Source organism: Lissotriton helveticus, chromosome 10, assembly GCF_964261635.1.
Source record: "Lissotriton helveticus chromosome 10, aLisHel1.1, whole genome shotgun sequence".
NCBI lineage: Eukaryota > Metazoa > Chordata > Amphibia > Caudata > Salamandridae > Lissotriton > Lissotriton helveticus.
In genome coordinates, this window is record NC_136071.1 from 857,076,570 (window position 1) to 857,103,635 (window position 27,066).

Sequence of the window (27,066 nt, forward strand, 5' to 3'; positions counted from 1 at the left end):
AGCAGTGATGCCTTACGGAAAATAGCAGCAATCACAATGAGTCCCAATCAGCAGAACCAGCAGGTCAGGCATTGCACCGGCAAGGTTGCCTCAAGCCATCATACAGATGCAAGCAAAAGCCTCAAAGTTAACTTGTGAAGCAAAATAGACAACAGAAGGATCTGATCTATCTACCTGTTGACTAATATTTCATTGTCAGCCATAATATGCAAGTCTCGCAACCAGTCACATTCAATTTACAGTTCCTCAATGTACATTTTCACGAATGCCAATGAAGGGGGGAACTATCTTCAACAAAGGATCGTCATGCCAGGCATGTTTGAGACGTCATATTGTTTGGTAAATGTAGCTGATGGAGAAAACTTAAAGACATAGGAGTCTTTCATGGTCAACCAGCATTTGCTGTGAGAATTTACCCGGCTGTTGGGCAGATAATGGACTGATACCCTAACCAGAAGTTTAAAATGTAAATGATTTTTCGGTTTTTAATTCATAAGTAAAACAGCACTTTAAGTGTTTTTAAACATGCATTGAGGTGTTATAACCAAAGCACACCATTTATTAAATGTTTTTTTTTCAGTTTATTTTGAGGGATTTTTCATTGTATCCCACAGCTAAAAGTTCTCTGTGTTCCTCTGCTGGCTGTCATGCCCCATCTCTGTACTGCCTTTGGCCATCTGCAACGGAATTGGGCAGAGCCCCTCCCTCCCCAGTCAGGCAACGGCTCTAAACATCGGCAAGTGTATGGGTCTGGCCAGGCACAGCATACTACCCTCTGCATGTGACAAACTCTGGATGTGCAAGGCATTGGCCTTGCGCAGTGGGCTTAGCATTAAGGTCTAGCCTCTGGCCAGGTCCAGCACCCATCTCTCTGCAGGTGTCAAACACCATCAGCACATTGCCTTTGGCAGTGAGTAGCAGCGCTTGGCCGCAGGACCAGGTCTCTGGCCAGGCCAAGCATTCAACAGCCTGCTGGCTGACAAACTCTGCTGCTTATAGTAGATATGGCCGCAAGACCGGAACTCCAGCCTCTGTGCCCTTTACTCCACGGGCAGTAAACAAAAAGTGATGTAAGGCATGCTCGAAATAATCTCACCCAATGGAATTTATTCAGGCCATTGTTATTTTGCACACCATGCCACCCCAATTTGGACTCCGCCATATGCAAATCAGCCGTCACCCTCCTCCGATGGGAACAGTACAGGCCGAACTCCCAGGCCCTCCCTGAACAGGAACACAAGCAACCTAGGAATGGTTTTGCGCTGATTAGAGCTCTTTAGCTAAGTATATACTTGATTCACAAATACTGCATCCCAGGAGGATCAGGATAAACAAATCCAGAATAGGATTCTATAATCCAGAGCTAAAAATCATTTGTTTGATGATACTTTCATTGCATGGGGCCCCTTTGGTGTCCCTTCCCCACCAGTTGAGCCAGAGGGTATGGCTATGTTCAAACACAAAAAGGTGACAGGAGGAATATCTACAACAGGTCTAAACTCTGACAATCGCATGGAGTAGCATTCCAACCCATCATTCTGTTGCCCACCATGCCACCACAGATTACCACAGTGCCTCAGAGTTGCACAGTGCACAAGGGACCCACATTTGGCATTACCCTTGGCCACTTTTGGCAGTACATTAAACACACAGAAGGTTACAAGAGGAATGCTTGCCAAGATGGGGCTCCCTGGCTCACTGTGCCATTGAAAACTAGCTATAGCTAACTGAAGGGGCGTATTCAGGCTGAAAACAGTCTTGGGCGGTTGGTGTTCCAATTCAGAGAGGACCTGGCGTGGCAGTTTGGGCTGGACTGACTCTGCTGGAGCAGGACCAGACGGATTAGCATATGATCTAATCTGAGGTAGCAGGGTAGGTAATAGAACGATGGGCTGGAATGCTTCCCATACAATTTTCAGTTGGCAGGCTTAATGCAAGCATTCCTCCGATCATCTTTTGTGTGTTTGGTCACAGTAATTTCACCTGCACCTTTATTCCCTTTTTGGCTTTTTTGTGCACAGTATTGGGTAATGGCAGCTGAAAATGATTTTTTTCTTTGATGGCCACCCAATTAGAGTGAAGCGGATTTGCAAATCTGTCGCTAATTTCACAAATCACAATGGAAGACAGTATTTGCAAATTCTCTGTGGATCTAAAAATTAATGCTCAAGAAATCTCTAAAATCTAACTTCTTCACTCCAAAACAAGGACATTTTAAACGCTAATTTAAAAAAAAATGGATTTACAGCAAATGAAACAGAGGCACCTTGTACTATCAGGAAGGCATTTAACTGTGTTTGCAATATTAATAATCTATGTCACAACACTTGAAGCCATTCACACAGGTCCTAGAATTCCACCGTCTCTGTATTTAATAAAAAAAAAAATCTTTAGTTTATGGTGGCATGTCTCTTATCATGGAGCATACATGATTTTTCTCTTCATTCCTCTCTGATGGTGCATCTGAAATTTGGCCTCACATAATTCCAGCAACAACTTCTATATGCAACGCTGCCTGAACCTGGAATGATGGGAGAGGTGTTGTGGGTAAACCAACCACCTCATCATCTTCTCACTGCCACACCTTAAGCATCTGCTTTGTTAAATATCTACCCACCAGCCTACTTTTGCGAAGATGGTTATCTATACTGATGGAAAGTGCATATCATGGTGGGAGTTTAGGGAGGTATTTAAACTAACAAAAGATGTTAGGCATTCATGATAACAATTAGAAAGTTAGTGTAATATTACATTAAAAAAACTATCAGTATTTGAAGCAGCAAAGCACTGTGCATAGGCACATCTAGCTCACTGATTCTTTATACATCAAAACTGGTCATTCTCTTCTAAAAGTCCCAGCTGACCAACACTGCTACATCGTGGGCATTAATCAGTAAGGTGGGCCACAAGAATTACACCTCTCGACCTCCTATTCAAAAATAAATTTGGATTATGTTCGCTCTACTGTCCTTCTTCCTGGGATATGATCTGGATGAGTCCGTAAAATCTGATCCGCCTCATTCACTAGTATGATAGTCTAGTAGTAATACTGTCTGAATGTAAATTCTGACTGAGACCACGGCCAGAGTGGACTAAAAGATCTCTCTCAAAAATGTTCAAATTAGCCGCACACCACAGGAGGCTTGGGGTACAATGGGACAGAATGGGACTAAAGAAACTTTCATGACTGCGTAATGGCAGCCCATCCGGCTATGAAAACAGCCCTATAACCTAAACCTCTCCAGGAAAATGCCAAAGTTGGATTATAACCAATCCAGCCCAGACTGAGCCCCAACATGACTAGGTAAAGGAAAAACAAGAAAAGAAAATACAAAAACTGGAGAAAAAAAGGATTCTCTAAACTAAGAGAGAGTCAAAAACTTCCATTAAAATAAAACCTCAATCAGGCACGGGTCTTCATACCTTGACGCTACATGACAAAAATAATATAATCATAAACAAATATATCGGCATGCTTTACACTACAGCATTATATCTATCAGACCCTTCTGATCACAGGGATATATAGTGTTGGTCCAAAAATGCGAGCTCTAAAACACAACAAGAAAAACATTAAGGTTTTAGAACCTGCTTGAGGATTGCTGTCCTGCAGTGACTCCCAAGGAAGGAGCCACCACCTGAGAGAGGTACTGTTGGAAAAGAGACACTTTCCCATTTCCAAGAATCTCTCTCCCGCTTTTATCTGAGCTCCTGTTGGAGGTATGCCACCAGAGAACCAATCAAAATGAAAGCTTTCAGCGCCTGGTGGCTTTCAATTTCACACTGTGAGGACAGCATATAGTGTACTGCTTGTTACACAGTCTGAAAAAATAAGAATAAGTTAAAAAAATTGTCTCAAGACCTGAGGGGTGGTCTTCCTTCACATCCTGAGATTATTTTAGAAAACGAAAATCCTTCAAGTTCAAGCACCAGAAGGCTTTTCTCTCCCTACACAAATTACAAGACATTCAGATCCTCTGCATTAGGGCGTCACTGCGGAGGACATGAACATTTTGTTCTCTATAGTGTCTTAAAACAAAAGGAGACATAAAAGTACAAGGAAAAAATGTGCGCATAGGAAAATGCAATCAAATTTATGCGATTACTTTTTTTCTTTATTTTCCTGCAATGAAACTCCTTAATCAGCAGCAGCAACTTTGGAGTTATTCTGATTGCTTCTCACACTGAGAAAGGGTTAACTCCTGATCCTCTCAAGAGTATAAATGTAACCTCTTCCAGGGCAAGAAAAGTTCGGAGACACAAATGTGAACACACACATATATGTAGGATTGATGGTGCCCAAAAAAAAAAAATAAGATCACAGTACATAGCAGCCCTGGACCGCCCACTCCTTGCCAGCAAGAGTAGGTGTATTCTTAAAAAAAACTTAAATAGCGCAAATGCCATTAGTTGTCATTTAAAGTATTCAATAAAAAGAAGTTTGCGAGATATATATATATATATATATATACATATATATATAAAATATGTGTGAATATAATATATATATATCCTTTAAAGATTACAAAACCAACTTTTGAAAACTCCATAAGTAATTTGCCCTCATAATTGTAAAATCAAAGAATCAAACCCCCAATGTTCAAATAAAGGGAATTAGACAGCAACAATGGTTTTTACACGTACACATTCCAGTTTCCTCGTAGTGAGGAGACAGGTGCGAAACAGGTTGAGCTTCTAGGAAAGCCGTCAGGCCACAGTGTGCAGTTTAATGTCTTTAAGGACCAATGGAAGCGGCAACTATCTTTGTCTGCTGCCTCTGATTAACACGCCGCTAGCTACTGGGACAGAAATGAAATTAGAGCGGAGTGTGAAATCTCTGTAATTATAGCTGCACTTAGGTCTGGCACAACGCACTGTAGCCCGGGTGTCTCCCAGCATCGGATGGTACTGGAATTAATAAACTAGACTGCTATTTCTTCACAGTTGTGATGTGGCAGCTGCAGTTAGAGTGTGCGTAACACGGATGAAGTCATTATTTAAATGTTCTTCATGCCTTGGCACGGTTAAGACACATAGCGGAAGAAATGTGGACTCTGCAGTCATGACCTGCGTGCAGACAGGTCTCGTGTCAGCTTAGCTATAAATAGTAAATTGCTCTCTCGTTCAGTGATACGATCATATTAAAAGAAAAGAATTTGCACAGTGCGCCAGAATATGGTCTTATGTTAGGATGAAGTTTAAAGTTCCTTGGTTTCCCAGGTAACAGATCGAAAAGCATTAATTTAAAGGTTGTTAATATGCAGGGCTAGTCTGTGCACAAAATGTTAGCTAGACCGAGGAGGTGGTAATCCCTCGCCCTAGCCCCATTTCCACAGGGACTGGTGTACATTTTCTGAGGTCCTGAGTACAAGAAAACCTATCTCAGAATTTGCTCCCAACCACAGTCAGCCCAGCAGCTTTATAAACACCTCAACGGTGACATTACTTTGCAGTCACTAACAGAGAAGAATTTATAAACCGAGGAGATAAGGAGCAGATAGACTTGGGATGACAAGATATTTGGGCTTTAGATTTTGCTCCACCGGCCCCTGATGTCAATGGGCACTATCTCTTCAGGGAAGCGTTAAAAAAGATGGCGATAGAGGCAGCCCTACAGTGCAAAAAAGGAGCAGCACCTCTAGCAGGGAGTTTCAACTGTAGACTCCTTCCTGCTGAATTTTAAACAAGCACTGGCAATGCATCGGTTTCGTCTATGTAATGAATAAAGAGCTGTTTTCATCAATCACCGTCCGTAGAAGGAAAGAGCTCTCTGACAGATTACTCAGCACTGGAGAGTATTTGGCGCAGCGACCAGAGCTTCTGACTCGAGAGCCGCACAATATCCCGTGATTCTATGCAAATCACTTAATCTGTCAGGGTGATAAACTGTTATAGAAATATGCTGCAATAATAAATGGCAAAACTTTATAAAAATATAGTTCCACCAAACCAGATGGTAAGAGTATTTCGGCAGCGGGAAATTGAGAAGAGGCACAGAAGAGAAACAAGCATTGGTAAATGCAGGAAAATATCCTACAGCCAATATAAATGGAGGAAACGTAAGGGGCACACGCAGGAATCAATGAGAAGCCAGGGAATAACGTTTAAGTTTATATTAAAAATAATAGATTTTTTAGAAACATAAAAATGTTGGAAAATGTTCCAGGGTGGTTAGGTGAGTAGCTAGAAAAACAGTTTTCCCCACATATTTTCATCCTCAGAGTTCACCTTGATACTAGCTAAAGATTTGAAGAAAGATGTGAAATAAAAAATGAAAAAGGTTTGAGGCACTACAGAAGGTATTTATACAATTTCACAAGTGAATGGAAACACAATGACAATAAAAAATAACCCCTGGAAGGTGACCTGCTTACAGAACTACTGCAACATAGATTGCTGTACTTAAACTGTGGATTTTCATTTTCCTTTCTCATCTACACATCCTATGTGCCCATCCAACGTTATCTTGTCAGTACTTCGGGAAATGTCAAGGACTGAAGGTTGTGAAGTTTATTCTCGATTGCCAGAGGAAAGGGAGCCTCATCCCAGTAGCCACGGCGCCACTGTGTACTTAATAGCATACATGAAGGGTGTCAAATGCCTCCTTAAGAGGTTTCCAGAAGGAGGAAAAAGCCATAAAGGGCAAAATCCTCTTTGGTAATCTTGAAGCTGATTGAATGAATTTTTTTATTTTTTTTAAAAAAAAAAAAAAAATGACTGAAGATGAAGAATATGCAGAAGTAGAAAGGTAAGGTACCAAACTCTCCCTGACCTAATTGTAAGACTCAAACACATCCAGAACAAGATCCAGAACAAATCCGAGCTGATAGAGGCAATGATAAGTGACAAACGTAGCAGCAAATTGGCTTTCTTATTTTATATTGTGTTCATCACCAATGTGTTGTTTAATGTTACTGCTACCCAAAGGCATCTCGGCGCTAGCTCCTAGTACCACAGCTTTGTGAGCCTAATGGGAAAAAAGCCAATTCTTCAAGGCCTTCCTGAAAGCCAGGAGACTAGAGGAGGAACGGATGGAAAGAGGTAAATCATTCCAGGCTTGACAGTGTCGAGGATGAAACTTCAGCTTCCCCAGTTGGCTATTTTGAATCTGGGGACTGTCGGGAGCTATGCACTGGAGAATCAAAGAATTCTACTGGGAAGATACTAGGCCAGCTTTTGCCATGGAAGGCAGGACCAGAATTTTGGGAAGCCTTATAAGCTATACAGAGCACTATGAATTTAATTCCCTTTGTGACTGGGAGCCAGATGAGGTCCGCGATCAGTGGCCTGATGGGAATAAATTTAGGGGTTCCAGAAAGAAGCCTGGCATTCTGAAGAACCTGAAGCCTATGAAGATGTTGCTGCTGCATGTTCATGTACAGACTGTTACAGTTGTCTAGTATGGACAGAATAAGCTAGGACACTACCAATTTTTGGACACCTAAAGGTATGAAACGCAAGATTTTCCTTAACATTTGTAGAATAAAGAACGTTGAGGAGGTAACAGAGTTAACCTGACCTCTAAGGTAAGTCTGTGGTCCATGAGAATTCCTAAATGTTTTACTTTTGTGGCCAGAGTAGGTAGTGAGCCCAGTTCTACAGGCCACCAGCAAGGAGACCAGAAGGAGGGGTTGTTACCAAATAGGACAATATTTGTTTTATTTTAATTCAGCTTTAATCAGTGCTGGCCCATCCGAACACTGATCGCAAGTATGCAATCATGGAAGCGGTTGTTAATATTTCTATCCTGACTGAAGGTGCAAACGACAATTTGTGTATCATCCGCATAGGACATCAAAATGTGAACCAGAAAGATCTAAATATGGAGGACAGCTTAGTAACATCAATGTTAAATAGAGTTGGATTAATAGAAGACCCTTGAGAAACTCCACAAGGGAGGGAAAAAGAAGTGGAGATGAAGGAACCCAGTTCCACATATTGCACCCTATCTGAAAGGAAGGAACGCAATAAAGTGAGAACTGATCCCTGCACAACTATGGACTCAAGGCAGTCCAGTAAGATACTGTGGTGAACAGTAGTAAAGGCTTCCAAGAGGTTCCATAGGATCAAGGCAGCTTGGCCTCCACCATCAAGGGCTTCTCTAATTTCCTCCACTGTTTTTAATCAATGCAAATTCTGTACTGTGGCCCCCCTCTGAAGTCGAATTGTGTGTCATCAAGAAGAATCGTTCTCTGAATACAGGAAGGAAATTTGACCATTCATGGCCTTCTCAATTACTTTAGCAGGGAACGGTAGCCTGGCGATTGGCTTAAAATTATTAGGTTAAATTGGGTCCAGATTGACTTTTAAAAGCAGGGGTAGTTGGGCAGCAATTTTCCAAGTGGAAGGACAAAGTCCTGTTTTAAAGAGGAGATTGTACAGGGCTGTAAGGCTTTCTGCAATGAGGTTAGGGATCAGCTTAAAGATAGGAACTGGACAAGGATACAGGGAGATCCTGACATAGTTGAATGAAGAAGGTCCTAGACCTAGTCAGTGGGAAGTGGCTTAAAACTGGGGAAAGAGGGCAAGACTGGGTAATCGGGGGGGGGGGGGAGAGATGGTTTCAGGTGTTTTGGCAAGGCACTTGTGTGAAGTGACCCGATGAACCACAGATGTCATACAAAATCTGCTCTACTTGGCTCGGGGAGTGATTGGCAATATTGTCACATAGCTCCTGGCTCCTTGATGTTTTAGGTGAGTTAGGGGAAGATACATTTCTAACTATTTTAAAGAGTTCTTTGGACAAATATTTTGCTTTGTTTATTTGGCTGGGATAAAAGGCAGTTTTTTCCTGCAACAATAGAGCTTTATAGTGAGCTAAACAAGTTTTATATTTGCATTTTTCGAGGGGGTCATAGTCTTTGCACTTTGGGCTCCAAGCGTATCCGAGTACCCAGGGGCAGAAGAACGTGCTCGTTGAGGGAGCTTAAGAGTGTCTGGAGCTAGTGTGGAGCCTGCTGCATGCAGTCAGCTAGTAAAATATGCTGTAGCAGTGTTAGCGTCCTCTTGATAGAAAGGCTGAGAAGAAACAAGATGTTCCTGTAACAGTGAATCAACCTTATACCAGGCACAAAACATGATGGGTTCAACCATGGAATTACTGGTAGGAGTACTAAGGGGTATTGCAAGATTGAAGAGCACTGCCAAATGATCGGACAAAGCAAGAGGTAAGGATCCCTGAAAGGTAAGAAGTGGATGGTTAAAAAAAAATGCCATCAAGAAGGTGACCTGCCAAGTGAGTGGGTCCTTGCACCAACTGGATTGGCCCAAACTGTCAAATGCATCAATAAGGAGTACTGAGTCCACATTTGTAGTGTTTTCCTGAAGAGTGTTGAAATTGTCGATAATAGTAAAATTAGTCGACCACAATCCATCTTTGAGCAAAGAACAAACATTGGAAAGAAATGATCCCTTGTGCCCAGGAGAGTGATCCAGGAGGATGCCTATCAAGGCGTTGTGTTATTTGAAAACTAAAATTCAATGCTTCACATCCCGATAAAGAAGCCACTGAGAAGTGAACATGTAACAAGGGGTTGACTCGATTTAGGAGCTATAAGGGCAGAATCATATACTAAGAAATGTATATACAAAATACCTCTAGCACCATAGATCACACGGTTTCCTTTTAGCCTCAAAAACTCCTTTTTATTGACTTAGGGCATCAATTCATTTTGATTATTTATACTTTATACACTTTTTTTTTACTTTCTTGAGAATTTCCTTCATCAGGTATATTTAAAAATCTCCTACATGTGAAAACATTTATATACAAACACTTGTATGTGAAACATATACACAGGTGTACTATTATAAACATTCAAAATTCATGAGACAACAATATATATATAACATTTTCGACAAAACACACTAGACAATTGTATATCAGGGGAATTTTTGATTCACAAACTGAATTGTCATGTATTTTTTTGGTTGTCCTATATTCTTAGAAACCTGGTGTCCTGGGACCAAATGTGTCTAGGTCCTCAGAATGTCCTGACTTCAGGGTCCTGTATAGGGTCGGAGACTATTTTCACAAACTGGTATAGGGGAACACGTTAGTTCTCACTGGACTGCCCAAAAAGGGGATCAGTATCTCTTTTTCTAGTTTGCTCCGAACCGCTATCTGGTCAGTGCTGACGCGTTTCGACCTTATGAGGGTGGGACCGAACACTCCATGTTTGTAAAGGTCTTCTTCAGGGCTGGACTTTATTTCTGGTAGGACATCTTTTACACCTGCAAGGGTGACAAAATTACTTTTTTTAATGTGTGTTTTTCTATTAAATTGACTGTACAACCTTTTACACTATTTTGTACTCACGTACCCGGTTGATACTGCAGTATGCCGATGTGTCGGCTTCCTGCCTGTTTGGAACGAAAGAGTGATGGGAGCAGATTTCATCTGCTGTCAGGCATTGTTTTATTTTTTGTGCTCCAGACAGGCTGCATTTAAATTGCCACGCACATTTTGGTGCAAGTTAAAAACATGTCACATGAAAAATATGAAAGTGAGGCCTAAGTCAGTCTGAAATGATTGTGCTGCATTAACATGTGTTTTTGCAGTGTAGAGAAAAGTGGCCTTTTTAGCTTTGAAGATTAATAGAATGTGTTTCTCTCTTCCCAGCTCATTCCTTGCAATCTGAATTCACTATTCCTGTCTTAAGAGACTTTGACTTGTTGCATATTTTGATAAACATTTTCAGTTAATAACACCTCTTTTTATAATGTGCGTGAATTAATAATGCACCAAACACTACACATGGGGCTAAATGCTTTTTGCATGAAAAGCTATCTAAAACACTAAAGCATGTTGCTGTGTGCGCTGTATTAACTGTGTGCGCTGTATTAACTGTGTGTGCTTTTAAATTTTACACTAAAGCATAAAAATGCTATGTTGCACATTGCACATTTATTTTGCATGTTGTCATAAATAATAGAAAAGCTGCTTGAAACTAATAGCTTGGCTAGGTAAACATTTATAAGGGGTATTAGTATGGAGTTGGGAAACATAATGGGCTGATTTACATGAAATTAATATTCTCTTTGTGTTTGTTTTATTTTTGAGGCCTAAGAAAAAATGGCTGCCTGTGAATCCAGCAAGGCTATGACTTGCATGAAAGAAGAGTGCATGCGTAGATCTGTTTGACTCGTACCACGAAGTAGTCAAGGCCTCTTTGTACTTTGAAACATTCTTGTGATTGTGCCAATGTACCAGTGATAGTTAAAGTATCCGTCCTGCTGCACTGTGAAAGGAAGGAAGGAGGAATTAGAATGAAACATTTTTCCTAGTAAATGTTGCAAAAACAATATAAATGTATTTACTCATGTATGCTTCTTTTGTTAAAACTGGTATAGTCAGGATTTTAGAATGAGTCCGGATTCTGAGACCATCTTGCCATCATGACTGACCAATCACGTACAAGTTTTCCTGAAGATGCAACTTTTTTGTGTAGTCTACCAAGAATTAGAGTATAAATAATGACCTCTCTGGAGGCGTGGTTGGATTTTTGCTCACTGGCTGGCTTCTTGCTCATTTTGGCTACTAGGCTCATTAGGCTTTAGGGGGGCTCTTGAGAGAAGGAACAGATTAGACCAGACATTCTATGGGTTAGGTACGAGATCGTCACGGGTGCAGCTTTGGGCGTCCGAGGAGTGTCAGGTGGGGGTTCCCTGATGATTTTTTCTTCCAAAGTCCTGGCACATCATATTTTGGCACTGCAGGCCACATTCCTTTGAGGTCCTGTGAAGGGCGGGCTGTTTTGCTCTTTAGACACACACAGGAGCAGAGTGCAGTGGATTAGGATAGAATTAGATGCTAAACTAAGTTCATGCTTTGACTAATCAATTGGGTCTGAAAATATTTATTTGACTTATGCATTTATTTCTCTTAATGGGAGATTTTTTGCCAACTATTTAATTATTGATTAGCTTTGCAAGACTATTTTTCTTAGAAACTAAGAATTTTGCGCCACATTTTCTTTCCCACATGTAATGCTTATATGCAGACTGTAATGTGTTCTGTATTAATGCTATTTTTCCTGTTTTCCAAATTCTGTAACCTGATTGATATTTTACTAATGAATAAAGGGTCAGAGAAAAACTTCACTTTTGACTAGAAAATTAAACCCTTTAAAATACTAAACAACTCTTTATTGGATTAAAACATTAATTGCATTTTTGACTGTTCAGGTTTATTTAAATCTCCCGAAGGTAATACACGGTGTGAAGGGCCCAACACCTTTTCAGCAGTAAAATAGAGGTAGCATGAGGGTTTTGCATTGAGAAATTACCAGAAGAAATTACCGCTCCATCAAGAGGTAATAAAAAATGTTCTCAGTTCCCTGCATCTCTTGTCTTATAAACATTTCTACTATATGGTCATGAAACGTTGAAACCTACCAGGCTTCTGTACGTTCAAGCCTTCCAATATTCATGATTTTATTCTTTTTCTTCTGATATGGACTTCCTGATGGGAAAACAAAACATCCTTTAACTGGTTTCCATGAGTGGTGAACCGTCTCTGACTATTATGTTACTTTCTGGTGATCTTGGCTGTTATCTTGTGCACACTGTTTTTCACGCTGCTTTTTAACATGGCACGTAGGATGTTGTTTCTATGCCTTACATTGCCGTGTATATCTTAGACAGGTGCAGTGGTTGAAGTGGGCGGGATCGGCAGGGCACGGCGTGCCCCTACTTCTCGAATTTCACAGATTCCGTTCCCCTATTTTCTTATTTTAAACATGCCTCCCAGCAGGGTCGAAGTGGCAGGGAGGACAATCGTGCCCGAGGTGCCTGTGGCAGAGGCAAGCGTGTGGCCGCTTTTCTTAGTCTGTGGCTCAAGCAACCGTGTATAACTGGGTTCAACTTTCCAACTTTTTTCCAACTTCAGGGTAATTTGAGGAGGCCAGTAATTGTTACTTGTGGAATGACAATAGACATCAGGAGGACGCCCATCACTTGGTGCACCTCTTTCCATCCCGGGCCCCCAGAAGGTGTCAGTGAGCCTTTGAGAGAGGTGGTCTTTTCAGCAGTGCAATTAAAAAGTCGCCAGTAAGAGGAGGAAGCTTTTGTCCCCCACAGCAGGTCACAAGGATCAGACAGACACGCCTCAGGTCCACCAGACAGACAAGCCTCGCGTGCCTGCTGCCAGTTTTCTCCGATTGAGGTTAGGAGTTTCATTTAAATACTGTGCAATGGAATGTGAGCAGAGAGCAAGACACACTAACGTTTTAATTAACTTTTCAATTTAAAAACAAATCTGACTCGAAACGGATGCCTTTTTAGCCATGAAGGTTTGCGAACTGCAATTCTGGCCCACTTTTTTTTTTTTTTTTTTTTTTTTTAAGGTGCACGAGGCAGTTTTTCATCCCAATCCGACTCTGCCTACCGGATGGCAGAAATTGCCAAGGCCGATAGTTAAGCCTCGGTTTTTGTGGGCGGGCTGAACTGGCAGAGAAGGAAAAGGAATTTGTCTTTTCCTTTATGCCCACAGAAGACAAGTACAGTGTCCAGTTCTCCTACCGCTGGCAGCTGCCCCCCTCTTTGTTTCCCCTCTTCCCTCTCTTTCTGTCTCGCTTCTCTTCAGTTAGCTAAAATCCTAGACTTCAAGAAACGGGTACCCTCTCTTTCCTCCTTACGTTTATTTGCTTCACTTTGAAATGGATCCAAAAAAGAAAAACATTTTTGCTGGAAACTGTCTTTTACTCACATTTTTCAAAATCTAAATGCAGTCTCGGGGTGGAGAGAAATAAAACTTTCCAAATATTAAAAATAGATAAACTAATTAAAGAAAGACAGAGTGGTTGCAAGGTGACCATATTGATGTATTCCCACCTAAACACAATAGCGCCACTCTACAGTGTTTGCCAGTGAAGCCCTACTTTTGTTTTCCCCGCTCTCTTTCAACATTGTTTTCCCTTGGTGGGAAAGTGCACCTTTCCTGGAGGTTATGAAATACCTGTTTGATGGGTGAATTGGAAAACAACATTAGTACAGCGGCTGTGTGTTCACGAATGTGGTTTCTTTAAACCATACTGCCTATGTTTTGAAAAGATATATGCAATGACCACTGAAACTGGTCCCCTTCAGGGCCCTGTAGTCATGGCCTTATCTTTTCATGTAAAAGCAGTCACTAATTTTTGAATAATGAGCGTAAAAGGAAAAAGGTAACCATGTTGTTTCTACCTACATTTCACATGATTTACTTAATCTTGCATTCCATTTGGGGGTTTGCTTTTTCTAGATGTTAAATTTTTTTAGGCAGCATATTGCTCTTGTCTAGTGCACAATTTAAATCGAGTCACATCGAGTTGTTTATAGCTGGTCAGTGCAGTGCAAGTTTCTCTAAGTGGGACAGTATGGTGTTCAGTGGGGGGCAAGATGTGGCACTATGGTCAGAGCTGCTGTATTTGGAACTGGGGAACTAGGTTCAGTCTTAATGACCAGGCTCCACTACCACTCTCCTGAGGGAGCACATTCCATACAAGACCTTAGAAGACCTGGTGTCACAGCACCAGCAGGTGGACCCTACCGGTGGCAGGTGTGGGTTGACCTTGAAGGGCTGTCCACCAAAATCCATGAAGTTCACCTCCAGTCTTGCGGGCAGGACTATTAAGCAGGACATCATAGAGTGACAGTGACTCTGCCACTGAGATCACAGGGCCCTTGAGCAGGGTGCTCTAGGGCAAATTGACCGCACGGGTGCTGACTTCAGGTGGGGGCGCCGTGTTTGTAAGCATAATATGGTTTTAAAAGCACTTGCCTTCTTCCTGGCCTCCAACAATTTTCGGCAACAATGATAATGTTATGATAACTCCAGTGATTAATGTTCTTAGTAGAGAGAGATGGTGTTTTATCTAGGGGAAGTTTTGACTCATGGAAAGGAAGCTCAGAGGGTTAACGTACCTGCCGCTAAGAACATGTATGATGCAGATCACAAAGTGCACATAATGTAAATAGGTCAGTGGGTTCCTGCTTTTGTCAGAGACCCTATTGTTACTTGCAGTTAATCAATTAAAACCCTAACAGAAAACAGTGAGCTAGTAACTGTCATGTAAGAGCTGCATTCAAATTGCAAGGTATAAATTAGAGTGTCATGGTTTTTCCCCAGTCTTTGATTATCCTAATGTTGCAAAAAAGGGTTCATTTGGCTAGAAATCAATTCTGATTATTAAAGAGAACCCCCAACTATGGTATTAAGTTTTAAATTCTGAGTTTGTGTTTCTCCAGACCAATCACTATTTAACTATGCTGCCTACTAGTATGGTTGTCATGAGACTCCTACATATTATAGTCCTTTGTCTTCTGTAACATTTCCTATACAGTGATTTACACACTTATAAATGATTGTCTCCGTGTAATGTGTGTGATGTAAAGTGCTCTAACACCCTACACTGGTATTAGTGGGGCTGTACATTTTCTGATACTTTATTATTTAAGAATGTGTACACATGCTAACAGTCTATGCAAAGATTTTGCCTTATTAGTACCAGTGGAACATACAAATGCAGCAGTGAGAAAGGTGACCAGTCAACCTTTGCAAAGGGCCATCCACTTTGCAGCAACACAAGTCACATGTTTTAGTAACGTTTGAGCTATAAACAATTTATTAGTTAAAATAATCAGATTATGCAGCGGATGATGTATTATGTGGCAAATATGGCAAAGCCATAGTTATGTGGAAAATATTTTCCAAACTAGGATATTTTGCCATTAATGTTTGAACTGCTCTTGTGGAAAAAGGGAGGAGAAGTGCTGATGACACAAACTCCATGGCTGGGAGACAAATGGCATGCAATTCCAATTTTAAGGATATATGAGACGTTCTGGGATTGCAAATGTATCCCACTTTGTGAATGTATTTTCATGTCAATAACTCATATTAAACCTTAAATAAACATGTGTATTTATCGGTTAAATTAGTAAAATGGGAAAAAAATACAAAAAAAGTCGGATATTTTGCTCTTTCTGCCACACTTCTGACTCCGCCCACTGACCCAATCCACTGGTTATTCCCGCCCTTTGATGCTCCGCCCACAGTTCCCCTACTTTCTTTCCCCCACTTCGACCACTGGACAGGTGAGGTTGGTCGCTTGTTCACACTCGCGCTCATTCTGAATAACTTGAGCAGGCTAGCTATGCTCTAATACATACGGTTATTCCAAGTAGCGCATATCGTGGAGACAGAGATTCTTGCTGGTTCGTACCTTGTTTCTTGTTTAACCCCTTCGACGCTGATGACGGAGCGGTTCAGTCATCAGCGTCGGTTGGGCTGTGCTGATTACAGAACCGCTCCGTCATCGGTACAGCCCTTGGGGGGTGGGGGAAGCGCTGGCGCTCCCCCCCTGGAGGACCGATCTTCATGCCTCAAGCGTGGGTGGCAGTGGAAGACTTTCCGCTGCCACCCCCCGGGCCTGCCGCATTTCCTGGTGACGTCAGCGCGCTGTTGCGCGCGCCGACGTCATCAGGAAGCGCTGGACGTGCTGGAATCCATTTCTTTCCAGCGTGTCCAAAGGAGAGAGGTAGGTGTTTGCTCTCCAGTGGGGCGGGGGGGGGGGGGGGGGGGAGTTTCTCTACCCTGATGTCCCAATGCAGGGCATTCCTGGTGCAGGATCGCGCACAGCGTCGCAATCCTGCACCAGAAATGCCCCCACTAGACACTAGGGATCCTTTTCTTCTTTGTTTAGGAAGCGACCCCTTGGGCAAGGGTCGCTTCCTTGGGGGCAATATGTTTTTCAGACTTTTCTGCCCCCCCCTTGGGGCAGATCGGCCGTTTTTGGGCCAAATCTGGCCCCGGGGGGTAGAAAAGCCCACTAGACACCAGGGATTATTTTTTTTTATTATAATGGAAGTGACCCCTTGGGCAAGGGTCGCTTCCAGGGGGATAAATATTTATTTTAGACTTTTCTGGCCATTTTATTTCCGAATCTGGACTCAGGGGGGGTAGAAAAGCCCACTAGACACCAGGGATTGTTTTTTTTGTTGTATAGGAAGCAACCCCTTGGGCAAGGGTCGCTTCCAGGGGGCTAAAAAATATTTTAGACTTTTCGTTTGTTTTTTGGGCCGAATCTGGACCCAGGGGGGGGTAGAAAAGCCCTCTATACACCAGGGATTGTTTTTTTTTATAAAGGAAGCGACCCCTTGGGCAAGGGTCGCTTCCAGGGGGCAATATATATATTTTAGACTTTTCTGCCCCCCCCCCCCCCCCCCCGGGCAGATCGGCTGTTTTTTTTCTGATTGTGGACCCGGGGGTGGGGTAGAAAAGCCCACTAGACACCAGGGATTGTTTTTTTTTTGTATAGGAAGCGACCCCTTGGCCAAGGGTCGCTTCCTTTGGCTATATTTTTTTTTAATATATTCTGCCCCCTCTGGGGGCAGATTAGTGTCTTAATTTGGCCTTTCTGTCCTCTGGAGGGAGCAAAAAAAAACATTAGACACCAGGGAAATCTTTTTTAAAAAATGGAAGCAACCCCTTGCTGTGCCGAGGCATCTGGGCTGCAGCCTGGGGCTGCTAGACTTCCAGTTGGTGTAGTGAGACAAGAGGCAGCTGGGCGGCAGCCTGAGGCTGCAAGACTTGTCGTTGAAAGTTCTGACCTCTGGATTGCCCCAGGCATGGTGCAGCCGGCATTGCCTGAATTTACTGGTGTTCCAGGGTGTAGGGTGAACACTGAAAACTTTTTGCCAATTGATTTTTTCAAGTTGTTTATGGATAATGTGTTTTTGGCAGAGATTGTAGAGCAGACTAATTTGTATGCAGAACAGTTTTTGAGGGAGAACAGTGCCAGTCTTAAGCCCCATGCTAGAGCTACCCAGCGGACTCCCACAAATTTGGAGGAGATGAAAAAGTTTTTGGGTTTAACTTTTTTGATGGGCTTGCTTAGGAAACCATCAATGGCTTCATATTGCTCTACTAGTCCCTTGATGGCAACAGCTATATATCCGGCAGTCATGAGTCGTGATAGGTATTTGCTTCTGCTTCGGATGATGCATTTTGTTGACAATGGTTTAGCTTTGCCACAAGATCACCCTGATTGTGACCGTCTTTTCAAGATTCGACCTGTCATTGATCATTTTGTTGATCGATTTCCTGAGATCTTTGCTTCTGGGAAAGAAATTGCAGTGGATGAGTCTTTGGTGTTGTTCAAGGGCCGCTTGGTATTTAGGCAATACATTCCTAGTAAGAGGGCACGCCATAGAATTAAGCTTTATATGCTGTGTGACAGTCGGACTGGATATGTCTCTAATTTCAGGGTGTACACAGATAAGGAATCCAGGATTAACCCCCCTGGTTGACCGTCGACGTTTGGAGTGACTGAGAAAATTGTGTGGGAACTTGGTCGAGGATTTTTTAACAAAGGCCATCATTTATATGTAGATAACTTCTACATTGGTGTGCGGTTGTTCAGGGAATTGGCCAAAGTGGACACTGTTGCTTGTGGCACAATCTGCTCTAGCCGTAAAGGTTTCCCCAAAGAACTTGTTTGTCAAAAGCTTGCTCGGGGACAGTGCAGTGCATTGCGTTGTGAGGAGCTTCTAGCTGTGAAGTTTTCAGACAGGAGAGATGTCTACATGTTGACTTCCATACATGATGAAAGCACTGAACCGGTGACTGTTTGGGGTCAGGTTGCAGAAGAGCGCAAACCTGTGTGCATTTTAGACTATAATAGGCACATGTGTGGTGTTGACAGTAGATCAGAGGTTGGAACCGTATGCTGCTCATCGTAAGGCTTACATTTGGTACAAGAAGTTGGCTATCCATCTTTTCCACTTGGCAACCTTTAATGCTTTTGTTGTGTTCCAGCAATCTTGTCCTCAGTTAAAGATGACCTTTGTAAAGTTTCAGGAGTCTGTAATAGGCAGCCTTGTTTAGTGGAACAGGCAAGTGTTCCTAGAGTTGGAGTGGTGGAGGATGTTGCCAGATTAAAAAATCGCCACTTTCCTGATCAAATTCCTCCTACAGCCTCAAAAGACTTTCCCAGTAGGAGTTGTAGAGTCTGTTGGCGAAGAGGTTTGTGGAAGGAGGTTCGTATGTACTGCCCCGACTGTCCTTCTAAACCTGGGCTGTGTGTACCTGCTTGTTTTAGAATGTACCACACGCAAAATTATTTTTGGGAGCATCCATGTGAACTGGCTGGTCTCTATTCTTTAAAACTTATTGTTCAGTTTCAAAGTTGGCATTTGTGTAGTGTATTTAGATTTAGTTGTTGTGTTAGTAGATTTGAATCAATGTGCAATTTGTTTTTTGTTTTTTATTTGTATTGAAAAAAAACTAAAGCATGATGTTGGTTTGCGTGTAGTGTCCATTGTCTGATGGTGTGCCTGGTTTGGCGCTTGGCGGGCGGTGTCTGTGGACTGGTGCTTGGCTGGCGGTGTCTGTGGACTGGTGCTTGGCTGGCGGTGTGCGTGGTCTGGTGCTTGGCTGGTAGTGTGCATGGACTGGTGCTCGGCTGGCGGTGTGTGGGAAGTGACTTAATGCTGGTTACTACACACAGTGCTAGCTGAGCGCCACTCCATGCAATCCATGATTTTGTGTAGTTGCTGTGTCAGGAATGTGGACGTGTGAAATTGATGGGCCCTTGATTGGCGTTGTCTGCTGGTGGAAGTGTAGTAATGTGATGGGTCCGCGGCTGGCGGTGTGCGTGGTCTGGTGCTTGGCTGGCGGTGTGCGTGGTCTTGCGCTTGCCTGGTGGTGTGTTTAGATTGGTGCTTGGCTGGTGGTTGGCCTGGGCTGGTGCTTGGCTGGCGGTGTGTGTGGAGTGGTGCTGTCCTGGCGGTGTGTGGGGACTGGTGCTTGGCTGGTGGTGTGGGTGGTCTGGTGCTTGACTGGCGGTGTGTGTGGTCTGGTGCTTGGCTGGTAGTGTGCATGGACTGGTGCTCGGCTGGCGGTGTGTGGGAAGTGACTTCATGCTGGTTACTACACACAGTGCTAGCTGAGCGCCACTCCATGCAATCCATGATTTTGTGTAGTTGCTGTGTCAGGAATGTGGACGTGTGAAAGTGATGGACCCTTGATTGGCGTTGTCTGCTGGTGGAAGTGTAGTAATGTGATGGGTCCGCGGCTGGCGTTGTGAATGTTTTGTATGTGTCACATGTATGAAAGGTGTATAAATGGCCTGTAAAGAGGTTGGTGCCTTGTCGTGGCTTTACAGCTCACGAGCTGTGAGTCAATGTTCAGTTTCTCGTCCTTTCCATTATTAACAGTGTATTTCATTTTTTGTGAAATCACTCGCTAATACAATGGTATATACTGAACCATCACTCACCCTCGTGCCAAATCCAACCAGTATGTGTGTGTATTTTTTTTTTTTAAGCAGGGCGCACCTTGTCACTTTTGTTTGTAAATGTTGTGATGTGTTGCTTTTGTGCTTGGTGGTGTGAATGGTCTTCTGTGTGTCAGGTATGAAAGGTGTGTGAATGGCCTGTAAAGCGGTCGGTGCCTTGAAGTGGCTTTACAGCTCACGAGCTGCGAGTCATTGGTTCAGTTTTTTTGTCCATGTAATTGACAGTGCATTTCATTTTTGTGAAATCTCTTGTTAATAAAATTATATATACTGAACCATCACTCGCCCTCGTGCCAAATCCAACCAGTATGTGTGTGTGTTTGAGGAATAGATGGCTGCGCAGGGATCTTGTTTTTTTTAGTCTCTCTGCCAAGATGTACATTCCGCCTACGAATAACCTGCCAATTGTAGATATTGTTGAAAACCCATGGGACTACACGGTGATGTCTCTCTGGTGAAATCTAACAATTACTTTTATCCACAATATCCTGCAAAACTCACAATGTCCGTCATATTTTCCTTACAATATTGCGCCCAAATTGTCACGCTGCACAAGTAAACAACTAATTTTGTCAAAACTAACTGGTTTAGCCAGGGGGGGGGGGTCACATGGGTGTTTCACTCCTTCCTCGGTTGCCTTCTAGGGAAACCTAGCAAACCCACACATTTTTGGAAAGTAGATACCCGGGTGCTTTCAAGGGGGTATGGCTTGCGTGGATCCTCCAACGTTCCTTTTCTCAGAATCCCTAGCAAACTTTAAATGTAGCTGAAAAAATTTGTTTTTTCAAACATTTTTGTGTGTAAAAGTGTGGCATCACTGGGCTCACACAAATTTCCACCCACCCAGCGTTCCCCCAGGTCTCCCGATAAAAATGGTACCTCCCTTGCGTGGGTGATCCAAGGACCCGCAACAGGCAAGGGCCCAAAACCTAATGAGGCAACATCAAAATTACCTATCACAAAGCAATCTGGTTTTGCAAGGGGGTTCCCATGAGTTTTTGGCCCGGGGCTCGGCGGCCATGTAGGGAAACCCACCTAAAACATACATTTCTGGAAAATAAACACCCGGGGGACTCCTGCGAGGTATGGCTTGCGTGGGTCCCTCATCATTCTCCTACCCAGAATCCACTGCAAAGCTACAATTTGGCCAAAAAAAAGCTTTTTTCTCACATTTTTGTGTGGTAAAGTTGTGGAATCTGTGTGGATCCTCAAATTTCCTCCCACCCAGCGTTCCTCCAGGTCTCCCGATAAAAATGGAACCTCACTTGCGTGGGTAGGCATAGTGGCTGCAACAGGAAAAGGCCCAAATCGTACGGTGGAGACTTAAAAATTACCTTTAGCAAAACTACCTTATTTTTGGGGGGGGGCAAAGTGAGGTATCCTTTTACTCGGGAGATCAAGGGGAACGCTGGGTGGTAGGACATTTGTGCCGGCACGGAGATCCCACGGAAAAATGTATGGAAAAGTGTTTTTTTTACCTAATTTTAAGGTTTGCAGGGAATTCTGAGTAGGAAAGCGTTGGGGGACCCACGCATGCCATACCTACCTGGACTCACCCGTCTAGTTTTCAGAACTGTTTGGGTTTGGTAGTTTCCCAAGTTTGCCGCCGAGCCCCGGGCCAAAAACTCAGGTGTCCCCCCCCAAAAATAAGGTCGTTTTGCTATAGGTTATTTTTAAGTGTCCACCGTACGATTTGGGCCTTTTCCTGTTGCAGCCACTATGCCTATCCACGCAAGTGAGGTACCATTTTTATCGGGAGACCTGGGGGGAACACTGGGTGGGTGGAAATTTGTTGATCCACACAGATTCCAGAACTTTCCACCACAGAAATGTGAGGAAAATGCGTTTCTTTTGGCAATTTTTTAGCTTTGCAAGGGATTCTGGGTAACAGAACCTGGTGGGAGGCAGTTGAGTCACCCCATCCTGAATTCCTCTGGGTGTCTAGTTTTCAAAAATGTATAGGTTTGCTAGGTTTCCGTAGGTGCCGGCAGAGCTAGGGTTCAAAAACGAAAGGTAGGCACTTTGCCAAAAAAGGGCCAGTTTTCACTGTGAAATTGAGGTGCGACCACGTTGCGTTTTGCGCTGTTTCCTGTCGCAGGCACTAGGCAGACCCAGGCACGTGAGGTACCATTTTTCTCATAAGACTTTGGGGAACGCGGGGTGGGTGGAAACTTGTTGAACCATGCAGATTCCAGAACTTTCCACCACAGAAATGTGAGGAAAATGCGTTTTTTCCCCCCAATTGTTTAGGTTTGCAAGGGATTCTGGGTAACAGAACCTGGTGGGAGGCAGTCGTGTCACCCCATCCTGAATTCCCCTGGGTGTCTAGTTTTCAAAAATGTATAGGTTTGCTAAGTTTCCCTAGGTGCCGGCAGAGCTAGGGTGCAAAAACTCCAGCTAGGCACTTTGCCATAAAAGGGTCAATTTTTAACTGCAAAATTGAGGTGTGACCACGTTGCATTTGGCGCCGTTTCCTGTCGTAGGCACAAGTGACCCACACAAGTGAGGTACCGTTTTTATCGGGAGACTTAGGGTAATTCAGATTTGTAAATCAACTGTTATTACCTATTGAGTTTTCATGCATTTCTCCCTTCCCAATGAAAGACATTGTGTAAAAAAAAAAAATCATTTTGAAAAATGACCAATAATTCTCATGCTAGTATGAGTATTCCCAATTTTGAAAATGTGCAAATATATACGGTTTCTAAACTCTATAATTTGTACCCAATTCAGAAATACATAAGTGTCTTTCATACCGATTTTTCCATGTATACATTTTCCAAGAGTAAGTGCGCTATACCCGGTAAATAATAAAATACCATTGCAAGTTGCTGCTCAGTTTTTGGCTCTGGGTTCGTCGGGTTCTTGGTGAAACTACAAGTCCTATATATCCCCACAACCAGGATGGTCAAACGGATGTAACAGTATATTGCTTTCAAAGAGCTGTCAAAATTACAAGAAGTTACAGGTGAAACCGTTGAGACAAAAGGCTGTTTTTTTCAACTAATTTTCAATTATTACAATATTTAACTGTTAGTTTCTATAAAGAAACCCTTCATGGATTTAGACAAAGGACCCTTTTCTGAATTTGGAATTTTGTCTACTTTTCGAAAATGTATAGCTTTCCAGGATCCATTATTGCTTTCAAACTCATTTCTACCATTAACTGGAAGGAGGTTGAAAGCTCTAAAAATAGCAAAAATAGGCTATGTCCCAGAAAAATGCCAAAACTGTGTGAAAAATGTTGGTTCTCTGACAAAAGACTGTCATTCCCTAAAAGCTGAGAAAATGGAGATTTCAGTCCCACAACCCCTTTTTTGATAACATTTGCAGGGAAAAACCCAGAGGCTTTCATTTGCAGCCCGTTTTTCCCATTTTTCTGAAGAAAAAAAAACATTTTACTGTATTTTGCTTAATTTCTGTGACCCCTCCAAGGGAATCCACAAACCCTGGGCACCTTTAGAATCCACATGATATTGGAAGAAAAGGACGCAAATTTGGCATGGATACCTTATGTGGTCAAAAAGTTACAGGGGCCTAAGCGCGCACTACCCCAAATCGCCAAAAAAAGGCTTAGCACAGGTGGGGAAAAGGCCTAGCAGCGAAGGGGTTAAAGAAGATTTCCTTTGCTTGTCCGGGTCTTCGGAATCTACGAGAACCGTTGGTTCTTCTAGCGCGGAGATTGCGTACTACGTCATTGCCCACATGACTTCTATTTATTCGTTGGTGCTACGGCGAGAAGTGCCGTGGCTTTCTTTTGATTTTAATTTTTATAACTATGTTTGATGTAAACATTTTATTGAATGTGTACTTGAAGCACAAGCGCAGTGAATTTCATGGTATACCGTTCTTAATAGGTATATTGATGCCTTTATTTTGTCTCGACTTCCAACAGATATGGCGTCTTTTGTTTCTATGTTGTCATGGTGATGCTTGCCGGTATGACGTGGCCTGTGCTTATTGAATACGTGCACAGTGCAGCAAAGTGCGCTTGTTTTTTCTCTGAACAAACTTTATGCGTAAGTGACTTGAATTTCACATGGCGCCGTTAACACTTGAATCCACTTCCTTCTATTACATGTATACATTTTTTAGCGAGCCAACAACGTTACCATGATTCTTAAAGCAAGCATGGGTACTTCTTTGTGCGTTGTACATATCCCGATACCGCTTAATGCGTATTACTTTAGCCGGTGTAGATTTCTATAGATTTTTGTTATGTTTCGATGGAAGGACATGAAAAACTACATTTCTTCCTCCGGTACTAATATCATGGAAATCCTAATTTTTGTTTGATGTTGTCGTAGCGGTGACGAGCACATCTTTCCGTACTGCGCAATTCTTTGTATGACTAAGTGGGATATACTTAAATTCCGTATCTCTTTCCATACATTGTTGAGATGTTATCTGAGGGGGCTTACAGTGTTACATTTCCTCTTTCAGTAAAGATGACATCTTGGCGTTGCAGAGTTTTCATAGATGGCTCGTTAGTTATCAAAAGTCAACATCCAGGGGTATTTTATCCACAATTCGTCAGTTCTGACATTTCATTCAGACCATTTTCTATTGTCCCCAGAAACATGATGGTTTTTGCCTCTATTTTGGAAAGGACATTGTCAATGTTATTGACAGTTACTGACGTAGCACAATCCATTTCATTTCATTGTGGCCATTTCCTTTTTCTATGCAATGTGCCACCATTGGTGCATTAGGGGTCTTACATTTAATGCGGGAGCGATATTGTGAAATACGTTTTTTGTCCGGTTGACTTGTTTTCCCAACGTATGCTTTTGCACATGGACAGATTACACAATAAATGACATTGTGGGTGTTACAGTTTGTGAAGTCTTCGTGTTTTAGGTATTTTCTACCATATGTGAAGATTGTTCCTTCCAGTGTGCTGTCGCAGGAAACGCAGGTACCCCATCTCCTGTGTCCGGTGATGGGAGGAAAGGCCAGCATTGTTCTCAATGAGATGTTCTCTGTTTTGATTGTTGTATTTGCCCTCACTAGTTTATCTCTTATGCTACTGTTCTTTTTAAGCGCAAATATAGGTGTCTTTCTGAAGGGTGTTAGACCTTTCACTGTGTGCCAGTTCCTTCGGACGATTTTTTGTACCTCACTGGTAATTCCTGAAAAGGTGGTGACACACACAAGAGGCAGATCTTCTTTTTTTGTTCGAGGACTCAACAGTGAGTCTCGCGGGGTGTACCACGCCCTTTTCATGGCCCGTTTAAGTACTTCTTTGGCTAATTCCTCTCCAGCAGTTTTTTTGCTAACTGGGTGGCGTTCGCAAAATAGTCTTCCTTCTTTGTACAATTCCTCCTTATCCTGAGAAACTGACTGAATGGTAAGTTTTCTCGGAGATTGCGCTGATGAAAACTGGAGAAGTGTAAGAAGGTATTTGTAGGAGAGTAGGGTCTGCTTCTTATGGTCACCCCCACTTTTTGCTTTGCTTTACTGGTTTTTTGACTTTAGTGTGGCTGTGGGCCTGCTGATCAGACCCACAGCCCAGCTGTTCTCTCTCTAAATTCATACCATGTACTTTAGGTACATATCCAATTGGGAATTGGGTCACCTTGTGAGCCCCTGTATAGTGTACCTTAGGTACCCAGGGCATAGGTGCATCCAAGGCCTACCAGGGGCTGCAGCATGTATTATGCCACCCCTGGCTGGCCATCCAGATTGACACAACTGGCTGACCACTCAGCTGGGGCAAGATCGTGTAATCACCCCTTGCTTAGGTATAGTATCCCTATACCTACCATTGCCTATAGACACATATATACCTATAAGTCACTTCTATGGCAGGCCTTAACAATCCTGAAGGAAGAGTGCTTGGTTTTATGTGAGATGAGGCTCTAGCATGAGCTGAGTCTGTCTGCAGCTTTCGGAACCATGTACTTATAGCTGTTCTATGATATAGCCATACCATATACTCTTAAATGCATTATAATCCTCGCGGTTGAATGCTAACTTTGGTTTGGCTTTATCGAAACATGTCGTGTAAGGTGTCATGCGCTTTGGAATACTAGCCCCTCACCAGTTCTGGCGACGGGGGTAGCATTCCACCCTTCTAGAGGGAGAAGACATGTTGTTCCTGTTAATCCCGGTTAAAGTTAACCAGAGCCTCAGCATCACAAAATGGATGCTGCTGCCACAGACAAAAGTCTGACTTCCTGCTGCTGGGAGTCCTTCCAGCGAGGGAGGCTTGGACAATAGATTTCCTGCCTTGGGAGGTGCTAGCACCACCCCAGACAGGCCATTGTGTATTGGGGCAGGGAGGGCTGAATGAAATGAGACACTGCCTGGGGCACACAAGGTGCTCCATGCTTAGCCCAGTTCAACCCAGTTGCTGGGGCACTCCAGCCCCAGCTCTGGCGCGAAACTGCACAAAGGGAAAGGGGTGTAACCACCCCCTTCCCTGGTCCCACCCATAGGAGGAACCTAGCAGGTAATCCAGCCCCTTTGATTAGTATATAGGTAGGAGCTGAGTCTAGAGACTTTAGATTATCCTGAACTGAAACTTGAACCGAAACTCTGGACCTTCGACATTCTACTGCAACTAGAAGACTGAATAATCTCCCTTGTGGTCAAGGTGTGACCACCCTGTGCAAACAGGCACCATCCAGCGATCTGCGGTTTGCTTTGTCGACGCTCCTGCCGGAGCCCGAGCACAGAGCCCGACAAGAACTGGACTTCCAGACTCCTTTGACCCCGATCCACAGCAAAGCTGAGACCCGTGGAGGCGACAAGAGACGTGGGACCGTCCATCTTGAAAACTTGC

The 27,066-nt window shown here is 43.1% G+C and overlaps 1 protein-coding gene across 1 annotated transcript in view; it reads right to left on the bottom strand.

The window, feature by feature from the left end:
• HIBADH (3-hydroxyisobutyrate dehydrogenase) overlaps window positions 1-27,066 on the bottom strand; it is a 523,510-nt gene that overhangs the window by 420,088 nt on the left and 76,356 nt on the right. The window lies entirely within an intron of this gene.